A 14,981-nucleotide genomic window follows, 5' to 3' on the forward strand; every position below is an offset into this window, starting at 1 on the left:
AGTAAGAGTTAGTGAGGATGTAGAGCAACTGGAACCCTTACGCACTGTTGGTAGAAATGTAAAATGGTGCAGCCTCCATATTAAACAGTATGGCAGTTCCTCAAAGAAATTAAAAATAGAAATACCATATGATTCAGCAATTCCACTTCTGGGTATATACCCAGAAAAACTGAAAGCAGGATCTCAAAGAGATAGCTGAACACCCACGTTCAGAGCAGCATGATTCATAGCGGCCAAAAGGTGGAAGCAACCCAAGTGAACACTGATGGATAAATGAATAAACAAAATGGGGTGTATGCACACAATGGAATATTATTCAGCCTTAAAAAGGAAAGAAATTCTGACATGTGCTACAACACAGATGAACCTGGAACACATTATGCTAAGGGAAATAAGCCAGATACAAAAGGACCACATGACTCCACTCATATAAAGTAACTAAAGTAGTCAAAATGATAGAATAGTAGTACCTGTTTCTAAATACCAAAAATCGTATAAATCTTAAATTAAGAAGATGAACGATTACATACGTTTTTCTTACAAACAGACAGACACACTAGAGAGAATGAGAGGCTTTCAGAGAACTACTGCAAGCCCTTCTCTAACGTAGCTAGTGCCACAGTAGAAAGATTTGTGCCAAGAGCTTCTTAGAAAGAGTCAAGAAGAAAGGTCTTCACAGTCAAGGAAGGGTTACTGCCTGAACGTTTAACTCCCACTCTGAGTTCTGCACCCAGCTCTCCCCAAGCAGCATGACCAGCTTTGCCACACAGAACAACTAGGCAACTCCTGCCAATTCTATTAAAACGTGACTACAGTTGTAAGAATGAAGGCCCAAGCATTTCCTGAAGAGGTTATACTTCAGAATCTTTTTTCCTATAATGTGAGCTTGTCAAAAACAAAGGAAAAGAAGCTATTGGATCTTAGTGGCAAATGTGTCAGCATAGCCTTTCAGAGTGATTCACCATGCCTGAAAACAAACACACACAAAAAACAGGTATGCTTCCCTGAATACACAACCAGATTTTAATATGGGGCCAGTATTGTTATGAAACCAGGTTGAGAATAACCTCATTAAGTCTGGAAGTAAATATGACAAGATAGTAAAAAAAAAAAAAAAAAAATTTCGGATACATATTACAATACTCTTATCATCAGGCCTTGAGTAACTTGAAATCAGTAAGATTACTCAAAATACCACTACATGGTAAAAGTCTAATAAAACATTTCCTGCTAAGGCAGGAATTAGTCCAGCCCCTAAAACCAGCTTTAGAATGCAGTTCCACTGTACCTTTTGTTTGTATTAACCTTCATTAGTATGATGGATTTTAAGAAAACACTGTGGATGTGCCAACATTTCTCCTGAGTCTACAGTACAGGACAGAAATCCACAGGATTCAGCACTGTTCCAGACCCTGAGTTAAGACCGATAGATATCAAAGTTCATGGCCTATCTGAAAAATTTCCCTAATTAAGAACAATTTGTCTCATTCCTTTTTTTATGAAGAAAATCTAGTGATAATGAAAAAAATATGCTATCACAGCATAATCTTACATAACGCTCCAACCGTGTGGAGAACCGTGTAGAAATGAGGAAAAGGGAGGAAAGACAAACACATACTTGTGCACGTACACGCTAAGATGCTTTTACAGAACACTCAAACCCCACATCTCCAAGAAAGCTTATAAACACAATTTCCATCTCTAAATTCCATTTTGTGTACCTTTCATCTCGGAAAAAAAGCAAGGTTGCTCATGAGAGAAGAAATTCCCAGTCTCCTCTACAGCTAACCTTCTACTGGAGAGCTGGGGGAAGGCAAAGCTGTCTTCAGAGGTGCTGCCTGTCCTTCACAAAGAGTATTCAAAACAAGGAATCTGGGAGGTCTAAGATCCAGAATCCAGCAATGTCAGTGGCACAGAGGTGAGTCAAACACTAGGTGCATTGTGTTAGAATAAAGGCACCTACAGTTTTTAGATGTTGGCTCCAGAAGCTCCATGATGAACAACATAATAAAAGGGAAGATGTGATATATATATATATAAATCCTACATATGGGTGTGTATACACACACATATATGTATCTCTCTCTCTCACACACACACACACACACACACACACACACACACACACACAGATGAGGGTTCCACAACTAGGACAGGAAAAACACAAAGTGAGGCAGGAACTTCTTGTACCAGACGGCAAGGAAGCACTCATAAACCAAGCTTAAAAGGTTTCTACAAGCCAAATATGGAACATTTTGAGCTTCAAAAAATATCTATAATTGTTGGTAACATGTAGAATAAATTAAGGTCCATGAATTTACAATGATACTAAAGCAAAGAAAGTGAGAAAAACAAACAATTCATTTGCCACCATTCAAGGTGATTATTATACCATCTCCTTACTCAGGAAATTGTTAAAAGGAAAATTAAGAATTTACCTAACTTTTGATAGAAATTATAATTATTCCTAACTGATGAGGGAAATCTTTACAGAAGATTGAAGGCTAATGTAAAAGGAATAGCAGAATTAGAAAGTTATCATTTTGCAACAAGATTCAGACAAGGATCACTATCATTAGGTGACAGACTGCTGGAGAAGTAGAATAGTATAGTTCCAAAGTGTCACCACTCTACAGATTACCTCCTAACTACAAAGGGAAAAAAAATGTCTACACTGGAGATATGGTATTTATCATTTTAAACAAATTATCAAACAAACTAAACATCATGAATAATGGGATATTATGACATTATTTCTCTTATTGTGACCCAATATGAGATACAGAGCAACACCTATGAAGAATTCTTACCAAAAGTATTTAATCTGAATCTAATCAGACCATAGACTTAAATACCAGTTTATAGGAAATACGGGCATAAAGGAACAAATTAAATGAAACCGTGAGGAAATAAACAGAAAATTCCAGAAGTGATATATTCTACAAGACAAATGGCTTGGTCTCTTCATAAAGGCAATTTCTTGTGGCTCTAGATTTAAATAAACTGCTCTAGATTTAAAAAGACTAAAGATACATGTTTGAAGAAAAACCTGAACTTTAACTGGATATTAGATGGCTTTTAGAAAATTAGTTAATTCCCTTAACTATGACAATATATCCTAAGAACAATTAAGCAAAACAGTATCTTTAAGAAGATGCATCTAAAGTATTTAAAGTATGAAAGTATTAAGATGTTATGATGTCTGCAATATGAAAATTTACATACTATATATATAAACATACATGCACATATATACATAAAGCAAATATAGCAAAATGTAAATTATGGAATCTAGGGGATAACTGGTATAAAGGTAATAATTGTACTATTCTTTGAATTTTTCTGTATTTTTAAAATTTTTTACATAAACAGTTGTAAAAGGGAGGGTGGGGAAGGGCTCAAAATGCACCTCCTCCAGAAAGGCCTCCCAAAGGAACTCTCCTCTAAACCTTATCACTCTCTTACAAAGTCCTCTCAACATGGGACACAGTGTATTACGTTCCCATTCTAACTGTTCTCTATTTCACATACTCAGTAGATTTGGTTTTTCTAACAAGACTGTGAGCTCCTTCAGGCCCATGCATTTTTAAATTCTTTTCCATTTCCTCACAGCTCACAGTGAAATATTCTACAATCAGCAGACTTTTTTTAAAAAGTACTAGTACCAATATCTCGTGAAAGCACTCAGGAAAGCACCTTTAACTAACTGGGTTAGCTTTTCAATTCCTCAACAGAATGGCAGTTCACTTGTACAAACAATTTTGAGTCAAAGCTATCAAAAGGAGATCATAAAACATCACTTATGGGCTTACAGAATTTTGCATAGAGAAACTAGCGTCTAAGAGTTAAAGGAAGCGTAAGTTTTACATGTCTTCTGAGAAGTGTCATGGATTTGCTGTGTTATCCAGGCATATGACTTTAGTCCCATGACATTACTCTTCAGTCGAACACTATCTTCCACCACCACTCCCATCTGCAAAACAGTTGATGGTATTTATCCACAACTCCTGGGTATAATGAAGCTTAACAAGCTACATAATGAACTTAAAATCTTAGATAAAAGACTGTACAAAGATAAAAAAACATTTTGGTAATACAGTGCTGGTGAGGAAAGAGACTCACAGCACTGCTGGCAGGAATATAAATTCGTACGACCTCTATGGCAAGCAATTCGGCAGTATCTAACAACATTAAAAATGCATATATCCTCTGATCCAGCACTTCCACTAGGAATTCACCCAAAAGATACCCATGTACCTAGAAAGTACATACAAGGAATTAATTGTAGCACTGGAAACAACCTAAGTATCCAATAATAAGAGCTGGCTGAATGATGGCACATCTGTACAAGGGACTATCTGTCATCTTTCAAAAAGGAAGAGGTATTCTATTACTCTATAGAATGATGGCCAGAATATACTAAGTGAAAAAAGCAAAGTGCAGAATAATGGCTATAGTATCTTACCATTTGTGTAAAACAGTAAATATATACAAAAACTTAAAAGGGTACATAGTTGTATATGCTTGTAAAAGCACTGACTATCTCTGGAAGGGTAAACAAGATACGGGTAACAACAGTCTCCCTTGCAGAGGGCTTAGGAGGGTTTAACTAGATGGATGAAAAGAGGACAGAGAAGGAAGATTTTTCTCTCTGTGTACCTTCTGAATTTTGTTTCATGTGTGTTACCCATCTTATTTTTTTAACAATTTATTTTAGAGAGCGAGCGAGAGAGAGTCTTAGCAGACTCTGAGCTGAGTGCAGGGCCCTACGCAGGGCTCGATCTCAGGACCCTGAGATCATGACCTGAGCCAAAACCAAGAGTGGGATGCTTAACCGACTGCGCCATCCAGGCGCCCCATGTGTTACCCATTTTAAGATTTTATTTATTTGACAGAGAAAGACACAGCGAGAGAGGGAACACAAGCAGGGGGAGTGGGAGAGGGAGAAGCAGGCCTCCCGCGGAGCAGGGAGCCTGATGCGGGGCTGGATCCCAGGACCCTGGGATCATGACCTGAGCCGAAGGGAGACGCTTAATGACTGAGCCACCCAGGCGCCCGCATTACCCATTTTAAAGAGACTTTTTAAAAATGGCTCTGCACCAATACAAAGTGAGGATACTCATCTTAATCCTAAAAGCAATCATGCCTTCACACCATAAAAATTCCTGAATAAGGCTTCAGTAAATTCAACCAGATGAAATGCTTCCAGATAAAAACAAAGGATCACAGATGACAGAAACCTCCTGAGAAATGGGTACTTATTACCTCACAGTTTTATTTCACTTGCACCAGAACCTGATGCAAGTCTGGATGTAGGCAACACTGAACATCTTCCAGTTCACTAACCACTATGAAGAGCTCTAACAGAAGTCACCAAAGTGCCAATGGACACCAACCATCCCCACCCTAAGTGTGGAGCTGTCACAATAACTTATACTCCTTAGTCTTCACACAAGGAAAACAAGATGAGTCTCCAGATCTTTCCAGGAAACAGAATGATCTATGCCCCCCAAATTCCTGTGCTGCTTCTGTGTCATCTCTTGGCTCCCACTGTAACCATGGCAACAGAAAACAGCACAAAAGAAAACTGAACCTTGCAAAGGCCAGGGTTAAAAGGGGAAGTGAAATATATATATATATACACACTTTAAGGCCCCAAAACATAAGGCCCTACAGTTAAGAATGGCAGCCAAAAAAGCCTTCCTAGAATACCAAAGAAAGAACACAAAGGGAAGAAAATAGAAAATAAGGCTTACTAATATCACTCATCCTCAGTTATCCAGATAGGAAACAGGTCTGGTAATGATAACTGAAAAACACACAAAAAGCTGCCCCCCCCCCAACAATTCAGCTATTCATTTCATTGCTATTCAGCAAACCTTCTGTTTGTAAGAATTTATCATTTCCTCACCCTGTTCTGATACCAGAGGGAAGCATCACCCAAGTATCCAAGAGTGGCCATAGAGCAGCAAATTAAGGACCATGAATAATCTGCCAACTGAAACCTAGCTCCTAGATCACTGAAATATTACTGTACTTTAGAGTTCCTTATTTTACACTGCTCTTCCTTATTTGCAAATGGGCAAGAAACATCACTCCCACTGCTTAAAGTTAAAACCTCCACTGGGTAAGTTATCCTCCACTAGTAGTTTCAGATTGCTTTTGTTTTCGTGTGATGTTCACAGAGCATCAATAATGTACAGCTAAAATGAAAGTGCTAAGGAAGATCCTTTTTTTTTCTTTAAAGGAAGATCTTTTACAAAAAAAAAAAAGAGGTAAATAGGTCACAAGAAGTAGGAGGGCTAGACATGAGAACCCTGATGTCTTGATTTACAGTTACTGCTCTAAGCCTTACACTGTGTTCTTTAGCTCTACCTCATCTAGTTCTACGATAATAATTAAGAATCTTACTAAAAGGTAGTCCCCTTACTTTCTTTTTTGTGACCCTTAGTCCTCCTTAGAAAAGCCACCAAAATCCCCTGCCAGGATAATTGAATGGGTTGGGGCACCTACTCCTAAGTTTAGGGGATGTTTGTATTAAAAGTACAGCATGACTGTGGGAGGAAAGAAAAGTAATGCTGGAACTAGAAGTTGCAGTGACAGTTTCAAAAGAAGGGTCAGCGTGGGGCACGTTGGCTCTGGAAAGCGTTAGTAGCCTGGGAGTCTCTAGGGCAACACGAGATGCAAATACTGCTTTGTCAGTAAGTCCGTCAAATAATTTAAACTCTCCCTTTTGGATAGGAGCAACAGGCGCGCTATCTGGCAGCCCACTGTCTGGGCAGAAGGCGGGCGCGTGGTCAAGGGGCTCTTTATCCCGCAGGTCCCTGCAACACAGCGATGCGCATGCGCCCCGGGGGCAGCGAACAAGCACCCCTAGCTTGTTCACACTCGCGCATGCGCAGTCACCCATCTCGCCGCAGGCGACAGCTCACTATTTGGCAAGGGGGATGGGGCTGGGAAAATGATGGGGGGGGCTGAAGGCAGGGGGCGCATTTGTGTCTCCTGAATGCTTGGGATTGGGAGAAGGAACGGTTGATTAGGCTCTGGCATTCCCAGGCCACGTAACCCAGGATGTGGGATATGGGACAGAGAAGAGTATGTGTGTGGCGGGGGGGGGGGGGGGGGGGGGTTGGGGGTCAGTCACCTCTTAAGGGAGGCGTCCCCCCACACTCCGACAGGACAACCCTCTCCCTTGACTCTCCTCCCCCCACTCACCTGAGAACGGCGGCGACAGCTGCTGGTCCCCGTACCCCTGCGCTCGCTTCATACTGTCCGCAACATCCGGGACCTGCGGGACCGCCGATACACAAATACACACACACTCAGAACGCGCACACTCACACACACACACACCGACACACACCGGCCGGGGCGTCATGGCGTCAGCACGTCGACGCAGCGAGCGCGTACCCGCCGGGCCCCACCCCGCGCGGCCTCCGCCCCTCTTCTCCCCTCCCTGGGTTCTCCTGCCCCTCCTCCCTCATCCTCAAGACTCCGCCTACCTCCCTTAGTGCGCGTGCGTCCCGCGGGCTCCCCGGGGCCGGGGGATTTGAGGGGAAGGAGGGGCCTGACTGGAAAGAGGCGGGAGCACGGAGGGGGTGGCATGCCCCGCGCAGGAGGCTGTGCGGAGGTGCGAGGACCAAACAGAGGACTACCAAGGGTTGGGGGGGGGAGGTTGGGGGGGCAGCGTAACAATAAAGGCATTGAACAATAGCAATTGATATTTGCAAGAAGTGTATGGATTACCAAGAACTTTAACTTGCATTCCCTTTTTCCAAACAGCTTTGTGTCTGTAAACTATTTTTTGGACTTTATGATAATTGTAAAGACTTTTAAGTAACTTAGATTTTGGCATTTGGAAACAAAACCAAGGACCATCCTCTTGGGGGAAGACGGGCATGTGGATGGCTTAACTGAAAAGGACTTGATTCAGTGACAACTTGTTATCTTGGACGCCTGGGTCCCCAGCCGGCCTCACATCCTGGCTCCCAAGGGCCATCAGTGACTCCTGAGTTGAGTAAAAGAAAAAAAGCCTCAGCATCTTGGCCCTGGGAGGAAAAAAAAGACATCCCCATGTTAGAGTGTCAATGTCAGTGATGGGATATTTGTTATTGCTACAATCCTTCCCGTTCGCTTAAACTTTAAAAAATTGTTCCTACTGAATCAAGCCAAATAACCCGGAGCAGCTGTTGTCTCTTTTCCGCACTCTGATAGTGTCATTACACAGACACACGCATTCAAATGTCAGAGGCATTGGACCCAAAAGCGCAGCTGGATGAACCTGCGGTCATGGGGTGATAAACTGTGGGCCCTGCCTAGGGAACAGCTTCCGGAAGCTTTGCTGCCGTGGGACTGTCTCCAGGAGACTGTGCTCACTTGTCTCCTGCCACATGCGTCCTGGCGCCAGGTGGCCGGTGAGTCTGTTCATTAGGGAAGGCCAGGAGCCCATGAGCAAAGCCACAGGGGTTTGGAAAGAAACCCCTGACGGTGTCAGGCTGCCTTCCACTTTCAAGAACACAAGCATACCCTACAATCCCACAATTTAAAATGTCCTAGGAATCACAGACAAGGCCCTCCAAGCTCCTAGAGCTTGCTCCAACTGTATTTCAGACAACATGATCAAGAAATGGAGGTCCTGGGCGCCTGGGTGGCTCAGTTGGTTAAGCGGCTGCCTTCGGCTCAGGTCATGATCCTGGAGTCCCAGGATCGAGTCCCGCATCGGGCTCCCTGCTCAGCAGGGAGTCTGCTTCTCCCTCTGACCCTCCCTGCTCTTGTGCTCTCTCTCTTTCATTCTCTCTCTCAAATAAATAAATAAAATCTTTAAAAAAAAAAAAAAAAGAAACGGAGGTCCTAACTTCCACCGTCATGTGAGTACTGGGCCTACCCTGCTTAAAACAAAAAGCTTTTGTCACCTAGTAGGCTGATGCTTGAAACTTTCCAATTAGGTTTCACTCATCATCATCCTCAACAAACATTCATTCCTTTAGATGAAGCCAGCAAGGTTTTTGGTCCTTGTAAAAATTCAGAGTGCCCCATAGGTAACCAGGTAACCCGGTTCAAGTAACCGGGTGTCGCTGAGGCTGTTCAGTTCCTGTTCTCCTCACTTCAGAGTTCACAGGTTGGCAAGGAAGAAAGAAAAAAGGTGCTCCTTGGAGGGAGGATCATAGAGGGGTAAGGGGTGCAGAAAAAGGAATCTGGAGGCGGGGACAGCATAGTTTAGCTACCTCACACTTGGGGCTAATCAATACGGTGTAGTCAGATTCTGCCTGGCACCTGGGAAGGGACTCCTCAGGGCTAGTGAATCTGTGCTAGCAGCTTGTCCAGGCTGGCCCTGAATCTCCAGAGATCTGGAAGGACATGAGTCCTAGCCCATCTGTAGCCTGGCGCAATGAGGCTCCCATTCTGCTGTGGGGACCACCCCGCCCACCTGAGATGTGATCCACCAGCCTCAGTACAAAGGGCTTTGATCTGGTGTGGATCTGATTCAATGACTGTAGATGTCCTTGGAAACACTGTGTGGAAGAATTTTAAACAGCTTCTCCTTTTTAATATGCACTTCCTCTTCGGTTTTAATTATTTTGTTCCTACATTTTCCCTTTCAATTTACTAAAATCTAGAAATGTAATTAGAGCAGAGGCTGGGCTCAGAGAAAGCTGCCAGGATTTCTACAGCATGATTAAATATACGAGGCATCCCTTTAGTGTGGGACTGAAAAATAGGATTCTCATTATTATCTTTCCCTTATCCAGGAAAGAATCAGCGCCACGTACACATACGGATTTATTGAAAACGAAGCACTAATTAAAAACTCACCCAGCCTCTTGACGAGATTTGGGGGGGAAAAGTGAGGTTATTTCATTATTTCCTCCATTTACTGTTCTGTTGTTGTAACTGCTGACAAGCAAGAAGCACCCCCCCCCCCACTCCTCTCTCTTCAAAATAAAATTCTTTTCTTCTCTTGAGGGACTTAATGAGGGTTTTATCTATGCAACAACAATCAAGCTTACAATGGCACCAATTCAATTCACTGCTCCTTGCCGTGGTAGGAAACGGGCCGAACTCAGTTTTCTTAATTCCAAAACACAAATGACAAAGTATTCATTGGCTGGCATGAGCCAGATCTGGGCAAGGGCTCTGTCTCAAAAGACCGCAACACATCTGGTCTTTATGCTGCCAACGAGGATCTTCAGCTCCATTGTACAGTCCAGTAAGCAAAGGCATGATTTCCCTCGAAGCTGTAGGGGAGGTGGAGACAGGCAGGACTGAACAGAAGATGAGTCCAGACTCCCATCTGGTTGTAAGCACTGTAGCAAGATACAGTCCTTCTCTCCTCTCTATACGGTGATTCAGTTGACCAGTCAATGCACCCCAGCCCGAGGCCTGCCATGGCGGAGCCCCACAGGGATATCAGAGATGTGTATGCAGGAAGGAATATCCTCAGTGGGGAGGCCTGGTCCTGTGCTCTGGAGGTTCCCAGTCTAAAGGAACAGAGACAGGGGCACCTGGGTGGCTCAGTCGTTAAGCGTCTGCCTTCAGCTCAGGTCATGATCCCAGGGTCCTGGGATCGAGCCCCGCATCGGGCTCCCTGCTCAGCGGGAAGCCTGCTTCTCCCTCTCCCACTCCCCCTGCTTGTGTTCCCTCTCTCGCTGTGTGTCTCTCTGTCAAATAAATAAATAAAATCTTTAAAAAATAATAAATAAATAAATAAATAAATAAATAAATAAAGGAACAGAGACAGATGACATACTTTGGGACACAAGTGTAAAACCATACGCAAGGAGGCATGCCAGCAAGAACACATTGATGAGGTGGTGCTGAGGCCACAATAGGGTTAATGGAAAATTGGCAGTGGGGAAATACTGATTGATTAAATTTCATAGCGAGGTAGCTATGGCTTAATGAATGAGTTCCAGCCTCCTTGTCTAGAGACCCAAGTTCAGCACTAACACTATAATATAAATGTGGACAAACCTCTGTGAGCCTGTTTTCCCACCCAAACAATGGAGAAAATAATGTCCACCATATCATATTGTTGTGTGGATCAACTGAGATAATATTTGAACGTAGCAGAGTCCCTGGCATAGAGCAGACCCCGCTTGTTTAGGGGTGTGTTACTGAATGTGGGTTTGGGGGTAAGTGTTCAGATAGCCGCTGGTCTCCAAGCCCTGCTCTCATCTGCACACCATGCTCCCTCTTTTTCTTGGATTCTTTCAAGTTCTTTGGGAAGCAGGGAATCAAGGAAACAGCACAAGTTTCTCAGCCAGAACATTGCCACTTGCTAGCTGGGGTCCCTGGACAAGACCTGGAGTCTGTTTCCTCACAGATGGGTCAGGCTTTCTGGTTGCGAGAACTGCACCAGCTCCGGCTCTGTCAACCCAAACTGGAATTTACTGAAGAAATACCTCTGGTCTCCAGAACTGACAGGACCTCAAGAATCAGATTCGGCAATCTGGCTGAAAACCAAAGGCTCATGGAGGAAGAAAAGCCTTCTTCAGCAGGACATTGTGGCCAGGAGGTCCTGCTGCCACCACCAGGCACATGGCTTCCACGGCTACTGTGGCAAAAGATGTCTACACTCCTTTCATCTTTGTGCCTCGTGCTGCAAACCCCAACCCCAAGCAGTAGCACCAAGTTGGCCAGTCTTGGTCACCGTCCTGGGCCCTGACCACCATGCTGCCACGGTGTCTGTGGTGAAGTGTTTAGCATTCCTTCTCCCTGATGTTATCCACAGCAGAGCGCTCGCCGCAGATCAGATGCTGGATGACCCGTTCTCCCGTCTCATCTGCGACGTGGGGCATCCATCAGAGGGTAATAAGCAGCATCGAATGATGTGGTATTTGTTCACAAGGGCTTGGCATTCGAAGGGCATTATGTTACTTTACTTCCCTCTTTAATAAAACAAAAGGGTGGGGTGCCTGGGTGGCTCAGTCGTTAGGCGTCTGCCTTTGGCTCCAGTCACAATCCCAGGGTCCTGGGATCGAGCCCCACATCGAGCTCCCTGCTCTGCGGGAAGCCTGCTTCTCCCTCTCCCTCTCGCCCTGCTTGTGTTCCCTCTCTCGCTGTGTCTCTCTCTGTCAAATAAATAAATAAAATCTTAAAAAAAAAACCTAACTAAAGGCTTATAATGGTGTAGCTATCTGAGGATTTGACTGATGTGCTTATAGATCAATTGAAGTTCTGAGTTTTTAACGTGGAAAAATGGCTGGCAAACATGATGTCTGAGGAGTGAAGTACCAGGCAAAGAAGCAGCAGTGGGAAAGAGAAGAGAGGAAGTAGCAAGTTTGAGTCCTAGCTTTCCTCTGATTTTTGCCTTGGCCTGGCAACACAGTCATCTCGTGCATCTTTAACTCAGTCTAAAAATAACATGAAGTCATTGCTTCAAAATAAGTTTTAGAGGGCTGATATTTTTTTCAACAAAGAATGTATTAGCAAATAGAGATTATTCACTGTTATGAATTATTTTCAGTGGGTTTTTTTTTGTTGTTCTATCTGAATGGGATTGATCCACCTATTGCCATTTGCCTTATGATAATATATACCTAAATGTAGATCATTAGTTTAGCAAAAACACATTTTTTTCTCTGCCTCAACTCAAGTAGAAATTACTTTGGATTTTATAATTTTAGATTATCCTTGCCAGGGCTCTCCTTTATCAAGGTGAATTGATTTCAATTGAAAGTTTACTCTATGTTAGAATCCTATTTTTTAAAAAAGAATTTAATCTAAAATTCAATTACAGAAGGTCTGTGCCAAAGTGAACAGTCAACTAGCACTTACTGAATGCTCCCTGGGTACAGAGCTCTACCAATGTAACTACAGAAGTCGAAAGAAATAGAAATATTTTCGTTATTCACATAGGGTTTTCAGTTTCGAATTTAAAGAAATCCCAAACTGGAAGGAACCATAAAGATTCTCCAACCCGGTGGTTTTTGAATGACGCTTCTCAAGCTCTGGTCTTCTGAAGATTTGCTTCAGGGGCTCCAAGGAAGCGGGTAGAGGGACAAATGAGGCTGGGCAGGTCAAGTCAAGCCAGCCCAGTTCTCTTTCCACTCAGTCAGGCCAGGAATCAGGCATCATCCTTCAATTCCTTTTTTCCCCTGTCACCGTACAATTGATCCATCAGGAATTCCCAGAAACTCTAGTCTCAAAATATCCCTTGAATCCATCCACTTCTCTCCATCTTCCCAGTCCCAGTCAAGTCCTAGCCATCACCCTCTTTTGCCTGAACCACAGTGAGGGGATTCTACTTAATCTCCCTAGTATTTGGTTTGTCCCTCCATCCATTCTTCACTCAGCAACCAGGGCAACCCAATTAAAACTTAAGTCAGATTGTGCTGCGCCCCCTGCTCAAAACCTTTGAATGCTTCTCACTGCACCAAGAATAAAATCCAAACTTTGTACCGCCGCCTACAAGAGTCTCAGGTTCAACCACATCTCATGTCCCTTCTTCCCTGTCTTTGCATCAGCCGTGCTGGCCATGTGTCAATTCTTGGAACTGGTAAAGCTCATCAAGACCGTTCCCTCCATAGACATTTTCGGTTACTGTTCCCTCTGCATGGAACACTTCTACCCTGGCTTCTCACATGGCTGGTTCTTTCAGGTCTCAGTTTAATTTCACATCCGCAGAGAGCCTCCTCTGACCACCCACCCTATCCCAAACAAGGACCTTCTGTTATCCTCAATCATGGTACTCTGTTTACTTCCCTCACAGTACTAACAACAATTGTTAATTTTTTGAGTATTTACTTGTTTATTATCAGTCTCGATCAACTGTCAGCTCCATAGCAGTCTGGTCTGCTCTCCAAGTAGATATCCCAGCATTGGGCACAGTGCGGACACGTGGACAGCAGGTGCTTAGGACACACTGAACGAACAATTGGAAGGAACGAGTGAATGACAGAAAGCCCTGGTCTTGTCTAGAATGTCAGGGAAGGCTTGAGCAGAGGCTGGAAGCCTACGTGGAAGGTCAGTAGGCTAGGGATGTGGAGAAGGGGAATGAGGAAGGAAAACAGCCCAGAGACACAGAGATCCTCAGGCCAGTGGGGAGCATGGAGACTTTGTGAAACTCAAGGGAAATGAGTGGCTGGAGACAGAGAGCAAGTGGGAGTGCTGTGGGAGGTGGGGCAGGAGGGTTAGGCAGAGCCAGCCAGCGTCTCTCCTCTAGGACCCAAACCCCAGGGCCCAGAACAGGGAGCAGTGAATTCCTGAAGGGAAGTCAGGGCACTCTTGGCAGGAGAAGGAAGACCATTTCTCCTGGTTTTCCTTCTGCTTCCCTGGCTGCTCCTTCTCAGTCTCCTCTGGGGGCTCTGCCTTTGGTCATCCTTTTTATATCCATTTTCCTTGGATTCTATTCGGTTCCTCTCCTTCTCACACTGTCCTCACTTGCCTCGAGATCCCTCATTCACTTTCATGGCTCCACTGCCACCCATCTGCTGAAGAATATTCCAAATCCGTCTTGAGCCAGATCTTTCTTGAGCTCCCGACTTAACACGCCCAACTAGCAGCCTGATATCCTCAGGTGGATGTCCCCCAGGCACCTCATAGCAGATCTAAAACGTGCTTCTCTTCCAGGTTTCTCTGTCCCACCAGGTAGCTGAGTCTGGGAGCTGGGAACGATCCCCAATTCCTCCGGCACACTTTGGATGCACCCCCATGTTCTGACAATTCCATACCTCAGTTATGGCCCAGCTCTGCCAACTTCCTTCCATCTTCACTGACACTTCCCCAATTCTTCCCTGGATGACGGCGACCTCCTCACTGGCCTCCCAGCCTCTGGTCTTCCCCTTCCAGTTCATTCTCTGCTCTGCAGCCAGAATGAGCTTCCTAAAATGCCAGTCCAATGGGCTCACTTCTTTACATGCAACCCTCCCACGGCTGCCCGTTACCCTCAGGATAAAGTCCATACTCCTTAATAGGGCGAAAGGCTCTTTCCCAGGGCCCGTGCCTTTGTCTCCAGGGGCTCGCCCACCCTCCCCACCCCA

The 14,981-nt window shown here is 44.3% G+C and overlaps 1 protein-coding gene across 3 annotated transcripts in view; it reads right to left on the minus strand.

The window, feature by feature from the left end:
- The window catches only part of SPOP (speckle type BTB/POZ protein), a 65,628-nt gene extending 58,241 nt beyond the window's left edge, over positions 1-7,387 (minus strand). For all 3 annotated transcript variants that reach the window (XM_032428537.1, XM_032428536.1, XM_032428538.1), the window contains exon 1: positions 7,216-7,387. The gene's annotated coding sequence lies outside the window, so the exon portion shown is untranslated. The remainder of the gene's footprint in view (positions 1-7,215) is intronic.
- Positions 7,388-14,981: the final 7,594 nt, after the last annotated feature.

Source organism: Phoca vitulina, unplaced genomic scaffold, assembly GCF_004348235.1.
Source record: "Phoca vitulina isolate PV1807 unplaced genomic scaffold, GSC_HSeal_1.0 scaffold40, whole genome shotgun sequence".
In the NCBI taxonomy this organism is placed as follows: domain Eukaryota; kingdom Metazoa; phylum Chordata; class Mammalia; order Carnivora; family Phocidae; genus Phoca; species Phoca vitulina.